The sequence below is a fragment of the Microtus ochrogaster genome, linkage group LG1 (assembly GCF_000317375.1).
Source record: "Microtus ochrogaster isolate Prairie Vole_2 linkage group LG1, MicOch1.0, whole genome shotgun sequence".
Lineage (NCBI taxonomy): Eukaryota > Metazoa > Chordata > Mammalia > Rodentia > Cricetidae > Microtus > Microtus ochrogaster.
The window spans coordinates 50,794,139-50,804,876 of NC_022027.1; the positions used below are offsets into that span (position 1 = coordinate 50,794,139).

Below are 10,738 nucleotides of genomic sequence, written 5' to 3' on the forward strand. Positions count from 1 at the left end.
TGTTACCAGGTTTTCTGAGGGAGGCACTCTTGGTCCTACAAAATGATAACAAAAATGGGTAGAAGTTTACATAGCACAAATCACACTTAAAACATCTACTTTTCATGAAGTGACTAAGCCAGTAGTAACCCATCATGAGTATGCTATGTATTACTAATTACTTCTGACTTCAAGAATAGAAAGATGGGATGGTTATAGCTGTTGCTTGACGAAGTATCCATATATTATCATAGTATTACCTCTTTACAGCATGGACCATCGGGGTGGTACAAAGAAGGTAGAACGAGTGAGTTAGGAGCAAATATAATATTCAAGGATATTTGCAAAGTAAATTGCTTGTATGAAGAATAGATTTTTAGAATGAAATACATTTTACTAATGGTAGAAAGAGGATTAAAAGGGGACTCTTAGAAATGTAAAAAACCCAGAGATGAAGTGTGGATGCTTTAGAGATACACAAGAATGATTTATAACATGCTGGGTAAAACCATAGACTCCAGCTGGGCAGTGGTGGCGCACTCCTTTAATCCCAGCACTCGGGAGGCAGAGGCAGGCGGATCTCTGGAAGTTCGAGGCCAGCCTGGTTTACAAGAGCTAGTTCCGGGACAGGCACCAAAGCTACAGAGAAACCCTGTCTCGAAAAAAAAAAACAAACAAAAAAAATGTTTAATTTGGTGGTGCTTATGGATCAAGAGAAAATTCACACACAAAAAGCTGTAGATTGAAGCGGATTGGTGGTTAGAAAGAATCAGAGACCGGGAAGATGGGAAACGAAGCCAATCATCATGGCATTTCTCTAGAAGGAAATGTTTGGAATTAGGTGCATGGTGTTGACTGCATGCCCCCCCCCCACGCACAGCCCCGGGGATGCACAGCCCAGTTATGCCTGAGAGGAATGAGTTTTATCATTTTTGCATTATATCTTAGTGTTTTTTAAAGATGCAGTGAGTTAGAAACCCCTTTCATCAGTAAAAAATAGCAACTTGAGCCGGGCGGTGGTGGTGCACGCCTTTAATCTCAGCACTCGGGAGGCAGAGGCAGGCAGATCTCTGTGAGTTCGAGACCAGCCTGGTCTACAAGAGCTAGTTCCAGGACAGGCACCAAAGCTACAGAGAAACCCTGTCTCGAAAAACCAAAAATAAATAAATAAATAAATAAATAAATAAATAAATAAATAAAATGAAAATAAAAATAAAAAAAATAGCAGCTTGAGCGAAACTCTGTATGTCCAATACATTCTCTAGTCGGCAAATGAATTGAATAGAACTACTTTCTCTCTGAGCCAAGGGACGGTTCTTGTGAAATTATCATTCATATTCTTCCAACCAGAAAATTGATAAAAGTTCAGTATTTCTTGATACGAGCGAGGAGCATTCACGTTCCTGCCAGGCTTATATCAGGTCACGAGTAAAATAATTTAATTTCTTTCTGCTTGTTATCTCAATCTGGAAACATGCTAGGTCCAGGGCCTCCCCAGATGATGGAATATCCTTTCTTAAACAACCATGATGCCAAAGGTTGCTTTGGTTGTTCTTTGTTTCTTAATTAGATAAAGTCAATATGGATCATTAAACCTAATAGGAACAAAAGACCAAGGAGCCTGGATCCTTCAAAGGGACAGAACAGGCGACTTTGAGGAGGATGTCTCACCCCAGCTGGCTCCTTAATCAAGCTGTCCCTCAAGGAAAAGGAAACAGACAAAAGTGGGTGCCAATTTTCTGTTAGATCTTTGGCTCCTTAAAGATTATGGGGTTGTGCTTAGCGGAAATACATTCCCAGGTTATAGTGATAAAGGATATGGCCATGGAAGTGGTTTATGACGCATTTCCCTGGGTAATATTTTTATTATGGACTCTTCTTATTATATTTATTCTTAACCTTTAGCAGCTAGATTGGAGACCCCATTTCTTGGGGGTGCACTGGCTCCATTCCCGGAAGCTATGAGGTCACAGGTGGGCAGAGCTTCTTTTGTCAATCTGAAAACTCTCGTTACAGAGACCGACAAACAGAAACCCGAGCACCCCGACCCTGTGCTAGGTCCTTCCTCTCAGTGAACAAAACAGGCAGAAGAAAAAAGACCCTGAGGGCAGGGATCTAAGAAGCTCTTGAAACCAGAACCGGAAACTGGAGCACTAGGACTTTCTGTTTCCCGTTTCTGTTCTTTTTAATGCAAGAAGGCCTCTTCTGAAATTAAGGGGAGCCAGTAAATTCTGGATGGACACGGGTCACAGGAAGTGACACTCCTTTTTATAGGCTGGAACCAAAACTGCAAAGCCATCATCTGTGAAGGTGCCAGCGCACTGGAACTGGGCAGAATGAGGAAGTCGTGTGCTTGGCCATTTTCCCTCGTTCAGTTCCTTGTTCATCGGCTCAGTGGGAACGCGTGTGCTTCTGACTTCACTGGCATCATGCCTCTGTTCTGTTAGAAACACCTCTGGCATTGGTGACCATTGGAGACCCACGTGTCTCCCAAAAGGCTTGAATTTCCTCCTTAATGTAAAGGAAGCCTCTAGACTCCTTTGCTTCCACTCTTCCCCAACTGCGGAACAAAATTCTGGCGTGTACTAGGACACTCAATGAGGGTGGGAGCTTACCAGGGCTCTAGAAAACAACTTTCTTTCCTCCTCCTTTGTTTTTCTTGAGACAGGGTCTCACTATGTAACCCTGGCTGTGTTGGAACTCACCGTGCAGACCAGGCTGGCCTTGAACTCTCAGAGATCTGCTTACCTTTGCCTCCCAAGCACTACGATTAAAGGCTACCACAATCACCAATCATCCAGTTCTTGACTTGAGTTCAAAATAGATAAAGGCTTGAGGGCCTTCTAGGAAAATTAATAATTTGGTATACCCAAAACTTTAAAATATTTGAAGCCGGGTATGGTGACGCACACCTTTGATCCTAGCACTGGGGAGGCAGAGGCAGGTGATCTCTCTGAGTTCAAGGCCAGCCTGGTCTATAGTAAGGTCAGCCAGGGCTAACAGAGAAGCCATGTGTGTGTGTGTGGTCAGATGGGTGGAGGAGGGGAATAGGGTGGGGGACTTTAAATATTTGTTCCATATTGCAAGCTTGTATCATGAAGACATCTGATCTTCGTATTGGGATTTGAAGATAGTGCAATATGTTAATAATGGAAAATTTCGCTAATTTATTTAAAACATAGCAATTGCAAGATTTCCTTCATGAAAGTTGTAAACGTATAGTCAAGTGCTTTTATTTTTCTTCAGAGTAATACATGGTAATGACTGAAACTTTCAGAAACTCCAGAAGGGTTTCCAGGAAGAGCTTCAGCCTCCTGTTGTGCTTCCTGTCACACTCCTGCCCCAAAGAACCGGGTGAGCCCTTGGGATGGACTGTGTTTCTGTTCATGCTCTGTCGGGGCTTTATCTTCTCATCTGTGAATAATGTGTTCGCTGCTGCTTATATAACTGCCTAGTCATTTTAGGCACCATTACCCCATGATCAAGGAGAATTTACATCCGATATATGACTCTTTCCTTTCAGTGGAGCTATAGTAACTCCTGAGAGCCTCATCGTAGCCAATGACTTCTTAAGAAAATACTAATCTTAGGGCTCTTTCAGTTCTGTCTGCTTTAGCCATTATCCCTCTGATCAAAGCCAGAACCAGGATCTAAACAGCTTAGAAATAATAGTCTGTTGGGCTGGAGAGATGGCTCAGAGGTTAAGAGCACTGACTGTTCTTTCAGAGGTCCTGAGTTCAATTCCCAGCAACCATGTGGTGGCTTACAACCATCTATAATGAGATCTGATGTCAACACTGTATACATAATAAATAAGTAAAATTTTAAAAAAGAAATAACAGTTTTTCTCTTCCCATTTATGCTTTCCTTTCTAACACTGTGAAAAAAACACCATGACCAAGGCAACCTATAAAAGAAAGCATTTAATTAGGGACTTGCTTACAGTTTCAGAGGCAACTCCATGACTGTCATGGCAGGGAGCATGGAGGCAGGCAACCAGGTCTGGTACAGGAGCAGTAGCTGAGAGCTTACATCCTGATCTTTGGACTGTAGGCCAAGAGAGACCCAGTGACATATCTCCTCAACAAGGTCACACCTCCTAACCCCTACTAAACAGTCCACCCGCTGGGTCAAACATTCCGAGCCTGTGGGAGTTGCCCTCATTCAAACCACCACATCCTGATTATTATTTTTATGTGCAGGGGTGTTTTGCCTGTGTGTAGGTCTGGAACTGGAGTTACAGATGACTGTGAGCTGACATGTGGGTTCTGGTACCCAAACCCAGGTTCTCTGTAAGAACAGTCAGTGCTCTTAACTGCTGAGTCACCTCTCCAACCCTCCGTTCTTTGTGGAAGATGAGGACAGTATGTCTTTCATATTCTTTTTATTCCTATGCCCCGTCTATATTTTTAATGTTTTATGTACAAAAGTGGTAAAGCTTTTGTATGCTTTTCTTTTATTTTCTTTCTTTCTTTCTTTCTTTCTTTCTTTCTTTCTTTCTTTCTTTTTGAGACAGGGTTTCTCTGTGTAACAGTCCTTGTTGTCTTGGAACTTGCTTTGTAGACCAGGCTGGCCTCAAACTCACTGAAATCCACCTGCCTCTGCCTTCCGAGTGCTGGGGTTAAAGGTGTGCGCCACCACTGCCAAGCTGGTGTGTTTTCTAAGCTGATAAAACTTGTCTTTAGCCATCGCTCAGCACTAGGGTTTGCATCTAAGTAGTTAAAGGAGTGATCCCCCCTGGGGTACGGGGGTCGTGGGCTATCACCAAGGGCTCGGCCAAGTTTTATTTTCTTTTATCTGTTTATTTTGCCCTTTCCAATCATGTTACAGTTATTAACTAACTTAATCTTCATAATAGGCTATGAGGTTGATAATTAATAGTAACTCTAACTGCCGAGGTCAGGATTTTTTCCCCTTGAGAGTTTCTGAGCTGTCTCTTTAACATCTTCTTGAGCGGACCTTGGTCAGTTGCTGGAAGTTCGCCTCCAATAATTGGAATCCTGTTTTCCCTGGACGGCTCCTTCCTTAAATCTTTGCCCTTGACTTCTCTTTGGGTTGCTACTGTGCTCCACCTCTGAGTTTTACCTGTAGCCAGGCTATTGTTGTCTGGAGCTACCAGCCTTTTGCTCCCAGGAAGTGTTTGTCTGTCTGTTGTCTGTCTCTCTGTCTCTCTTTCTTTGGTTTTTTGAGACAGGGTTTCTCTGTGTAGCAGCTCTAGCTGTCCTGGAACTAGCTCTTGTATACCAGGCTGGCCTTGAACCCACAGATGTCCACCTGCCTCTGCCTCCCGAGTACTGGGATTAACAGAGTGCCCCTCCCCCCGGCTCAGGAAGTCTTTCCTGTTTCTCTCTGTAGTTCATGTGTTTCCCCAGCTCATCCGCACATGTAACTGTTACCACGTTCAGATGAGATTCTATAAGACCAGAGTAAGACAATTTTGAGTCCCTCTATGTCTGAAAAGATTTTTATTCTTCCTTCATGCTTTTATAATTTGATTAGAAATTCCATGTTTGAACAGTTTTCTGTACGGGAGTGGTGACATGGAAGAAGGCACTCGAGTGGTTCTAAAGAAAGCAAGGAAAAAGGATGAAAACCAGAGCGAGGAGAAGAAGTATGAAGCAGGAGATAAGATGGCAGATTTGCAGTCAGGGAGCACATTAAATAAACCAGCGAAAGCATAACAGCTCTCAGATCGGATAAGACTAAAGCGAGCTGTATGTTAGTATCAGGGTTTGTCAGCGTGGTGCACAGAGCCTGTATAAGCCAGCGGAGAGCCAAAGTTTGCTAGGGTCTAGGCAGAGCAAAGCCGGTGTGGCTGTATTACCATGAGGTGAAGAAGATTGTCGCATAGGACCCAGGTGCTTATAGCAACATGGTTGCACTAAAGAATACATCAGTGATAGTATCCAAGGAAAACATGTCATCAAAAGGATAGCAGATACATTTTATGTGATATTGTGTATTTTTTCAAACCAGAATTACATTGGCCAGCAATACATAAATAGGTAGCAAAGCTGAAAGGAAATTACTAGCACAAAATTCAGATTACTGTAGCCTGGGCCAAAGGAAGAATGCAGGACAGGGTCCTCTGTGTGTCATGAGAGTCTGAGACAGTAAATGTCTTTCATAGAGTGCTGGTTTTGTGGGTGGCAGGACAGACAGGGTCCTCCGGCATGTCATGAGTGTCTGAGGTGGTAAATGTCTTTAGTAGATAGAGTGCTGGTTTTGTGGATGTTCACTTTATTATCATTTTAAACCTATGCTTGTATGTTATGTATACTTTTTTTTTTTCGAGACAGCTTCTCCGTGGCTTTGGGTCCTGTCCTGGAACTCGTTCTGTAGAACAGGCTGACCTCCAACTCACAGAGATTCTCCTGCCTCTGCCTCCCGAGTAATGGGATTAAAGACGGTGCCCCACTACCCAGAAATGTGAGTACTATAATTTTTATTTGCTGATAAAGTCAAATTTTAAATGTCTTCAGTAGACTTCCATTTCATTAAATGCAAAGGCCAGACTCGACTCATCTTCGTCTCAATTAATGTTGGAAATAATGAAGTTTGTAAGTATTCTTGCCGGATGCAACCACCTGAAGCCAATCGATTATTCTTCTTAAGGAATTTCTTGGTAAGATATTTCAAGTGCCTCTTAGAGAACCGTTTCTAGAAACAGCTGTGGTTTTATTCTCCAAGTGTTCAGTGTGACCACCATTCATTCCCATGCTTTTCACTTTCTCCACTGACTTACTTTCTCCCATAGAAACTGTCAGAAATTTCCAGAATCAAGAATTTCATCTTCTCCTGGATGAGTAAATTCCAAATAAAGCCTCCAGGCCAACTTCTTGGGGTTCACATTTTTCCGTGGTGCCGTAGTGAGCATCGGCCATGTGAAGAGAGAAAACTTCTCTGTTATGTGTTCTTGTCAGTAAATTTTCTCTAGACTTTTGAGGGCATCGCCCTACCATCTGATGGGACTGATGATCTATTTTTTTTTTTTCGCTCCAGTCCTAGGATCAAACCCAAGGGCCTCACATATGACCTAGATGTTTCTGAGATATCCACTTGTAAATTAATTCCACCACTCCCTCTTTCATTGTGCTGGGTCCCTTACGGACCTTTGCACTCAGATTCACAACCTTCAACGTAAGGGAAAATCTATGTCTTTACTTATTGCCTCTGTTTTTTGTGCTGGATCGTTTTATGTCAGTCTGACACAAGCTAAAGTCATCTGAGAGGAGGGAACCTCAATTAAGAAACTACCTTAGTATGATCAGGCTGTAGGAGAGCAGAAGGTGGTGCCACCTTTAATCCCAGGACTAGGGAGGCAAAGATAAGATCTTTGAGTTTAAGGCCAACCTGGTCTACAAGAGAGAGTGGCAGGACAGTCAGGGTCACACAGGGAAATCCGCTCACTAAAAACAAAACAAACAACAAACAAAAGAAAGAGGGAGAGAAGGAATGTGCCCCACTTCTTATCCTTGCTTTCTGTTTTTTTTCTTTTGGCTGCCATTCTTTCAATTACTTTATGTCCTCCTGAAACAAAGCAAGATCTTTTCTGTTTGGTGGCAACTTTCCTCTCTCGGTTTTGGGGGTTGAACCGGATGCCTCTGCGGTGGTTTGAATAAGAAAGGTCCTCCTCATAGGCTTACATGTTTTAATGTGGCACTGTGTGAGAAAGTGTGGCCTTGTTGGAGGACGTGTGTCATTGAGGGTGAGCACTGAGGTTTCCAAAGCTCACACCAGGCCAGTGTTTCTCTCCTGGCCCGAGGATGGATAAGGATGTGATTATTAGGTACCGCTCCAACGCCATGCCTATCTGACTCCCTGCCATGATGATGATGGACTCACCCTCTGAAACTGCAAGCAAGCCCCAGTTAAGGGCTTTCTTTTATAAGAGTTGCCTTGGTTATGGTGCCTCTTCACAGCCACAGAACCATGACTAAGACAGCCTCTAAGAATGTATCAAAATGCAAATATCCATACTTCCCATCTCCTGGCTCTTCAGATGGAACCATCTCCACTTGTTTTCCTGACACATCAAGAAGGAAGAGGGTGGGGAGGACGAAGCAGGGCCAGGTACCCAGAGTCAGACAGAGGCTGTAGTACAGGTCTGTGCATCTGAGTGTGTGACATACCAAACTATTCCCAATTCTGTGTCATCCCAGACACCATAAAGTTCCGTAGGCTGACACTTCCATCGTGTTTCAGATTCCTGTACGATGGAGGCAATAATGTTGGGTAACCAGGAACAAGATAAAAAACACCCAAGACTCCTTCCATCTAGGGTTCTGTTCCTGACACCTGGCAGCGGCAGGGTGCCACTGTGCACTTAGAGTCTTCTGTGAGTCAGTACTCGGAGATCCCAGCAGAGAAATTAGTTTTACTGTTTGGTTTTGGGCTTGGTTGAACAAACAACACAACACTGAGGTCGTTTGTTGGGGCAAAGCAGGGGGTGAATTTCCTCAGTCTGTCTAAAGTTTGTTTCTCCAGGGTGGAGCTTGATTGTAGGGATTTGAGAGGGTGAGGTATTCCCTCCAGGGGAAGGACTTCTCCATTCCTTTCTGGGACTTGCCTGGGCACGCTGATACGAAAAACCTCGGTGCCATGGAGTGTTCGAGGGCCTAGCGTTGCTCATGCTGCTTCCTGGGGGAGCAGTTTCAGGGCGTACATTTCCTCTTTGCGCATTTGCACACATTTCCATTCTGTGCCTGTACCACCCTCCCCACCCTTCCTGCCGGTTAATTCCTAGTGGTCCCCTGGCTTCAGGCAAACCCCAGAAAACTTGCCCACACTTTGGTCAGGTCAGTCATAATCCTGCCAGCTCTGCAGCGTGCATCAGTCTGTCACCGCCCTCCTGCTAACACAGTGTCTTCTGCCACCAGGTCCCTCTCCTTACCTGATTGGAATATGCCCTGCGACCTCAGTCCTGCTGAAGGCCACTCCCCCTCTTCCTAAAATCTTCAGTTTCTCTTTTCTTCTCTTTTTGTTTTAGAGACGATTTTTTTTTTTATTTTTTGTGAGTTGGTGCTTTACCTGCATGTGTGTCTCTGTGTGTGAGGTTGCCAGATTCCCTGGAACTGGAGATACAGAAGCGTGAGCTGCCGTGTGGGTGATGGGAATTGAATCCAGGTCCTCTGGGGAAGAGCAGCCAGTGCTCATAACCACTGAGCCATCTCTCCAGCTCTCTTATCTTTTCTTTAGTGAAAGTTATTAGAATTGAAATGGAATCATCCTTGCTAAACCCTAACCAAATAATAAATAAAGCAAGGAGGTCAAGAGGAGGGCCCGGCATGATAACAGCCATTACAAGAAACAACCAGAACCCAAGCTTACACAGGCTATTTTCTTTTATGAAAAAAGGTTTGTTTATTTTTCTTTATGCATGTTTTTCCTTTTGCATGTAGGTGTACCACATGGCTACCCATATTGGATCCTCTGGACCTGGGGTTATGGACAGTTGAGAACCACCACATGGGTGCTGGAAGTCAAACCCAGAACCTCCACAGGAACAGCAAGTGCTCTTAACCACGTAGGCCCCTCTCCAGCCCTCACACGAAGGGTTTCCTCTCCAGCCACCACACGGAGGGTTCCCTCTGAGAACACCTGCTTCTCTCCAAATCTGGGCTGACACCACCCTGGCTGCCGCTCTTTGCGGTCGAGGGCACTTGCTGCCAAATGAGTTCCGGACCCCTCCTCATTTCACCTTTAAGTGTTGTCTCCCAGGCCGCTAAGATGGGGGACACTGCCTGCTGTCACATCAAATTGATTTTAGGGAGGGACCCATATGGTGGAAGGAGAAAAACAATTTCCCGTAAGTTGTCCTATGACTTACACACACACTACAGCATGTGTTTCCTATCCAAATACACACGCAAGCCGGGCGGTGGTGGTGCACACCTTTAATCCCAGCACTCGGGAGGCAGAGGCAGGCGGATCTCTGTGAGTTCGAGACCAGCCTGGTCTACAAGAGCTAGTTCCAGGACAGGCTCCAAAACCACAGAGAAACCCTGTCTCGAAAAACAAAAACAAAAACAAAAAAACCAAATATACACGCAAACATGACATAAAAACAAAACAAACAAACAAGCAAAAAACCTGAGGTTGAGCTAGCCTGATTAATAAGTGCCTTCTAGTACAGCCAGGGCTGTTACACAGAGAAACAAAAACCATAAAACCAAAAAAACAAAAAAAGCAATGCCTGTCTGCATGCATGTTTCTATGGTGACGCCCATTCCCCAGGGTGTGCAGGTCCTTCTGAGACTCTCTTTCTTGGGAGTTATTTTAGGGTGACACTTCCTTTCTGAGAATTCCCATTTCCCTGCTCTTTTACTTTTCTCAGTGTCTATTTCAGGACTTTAATATACCAGAGATCATGTACTTTCTCCCTTTGAAGTGGTAGGAAGTAGAAACATCAGGTTGAAAAAAAAAATCCGAACTGTAAAGACTGTGTTACGGCCCTGAAAATGCATACCAGAAAGTAAGTCAGCTGTGGAGATCACATTCTGCCTGTAGAACACAGAATGTCATGTTCAGACACGGGGAAGTGACCACGTGGTGCTTCATCATGGCGGCATGGTCTCTCTTCTCACCCTGAGATTCTGGGGAGAATGTTCCTTTGTTTGGAGGGAATTTCGTCCGTCTTCGCTTTTCACATCATTCTTCTCAAGAACTCCTTTTGTTCTTGGGGTTTCATGTTTCCAGACATTTGCTTTTGTTGTTGTTGTTGTTGGTTTTCTGAGGCAGGGTTTCTCTGTAGCTTTGG

At 44.2% G+C, this 10,738-nt stretch overlaps 1 pseudogene; it reads right to left on the reverse strand.

Annotated features, from left to right (window-relative positions):
- Window positions 1-6,457: 6,457 nt before the first annotated feature.
- Window positions 6,458-6,856, reverse strand: LOC101993344 (annotated as a pseudogene).
- Between the last annotated feature and the right edge of the window lie 3,882 nt (window positions 6,857-10,738).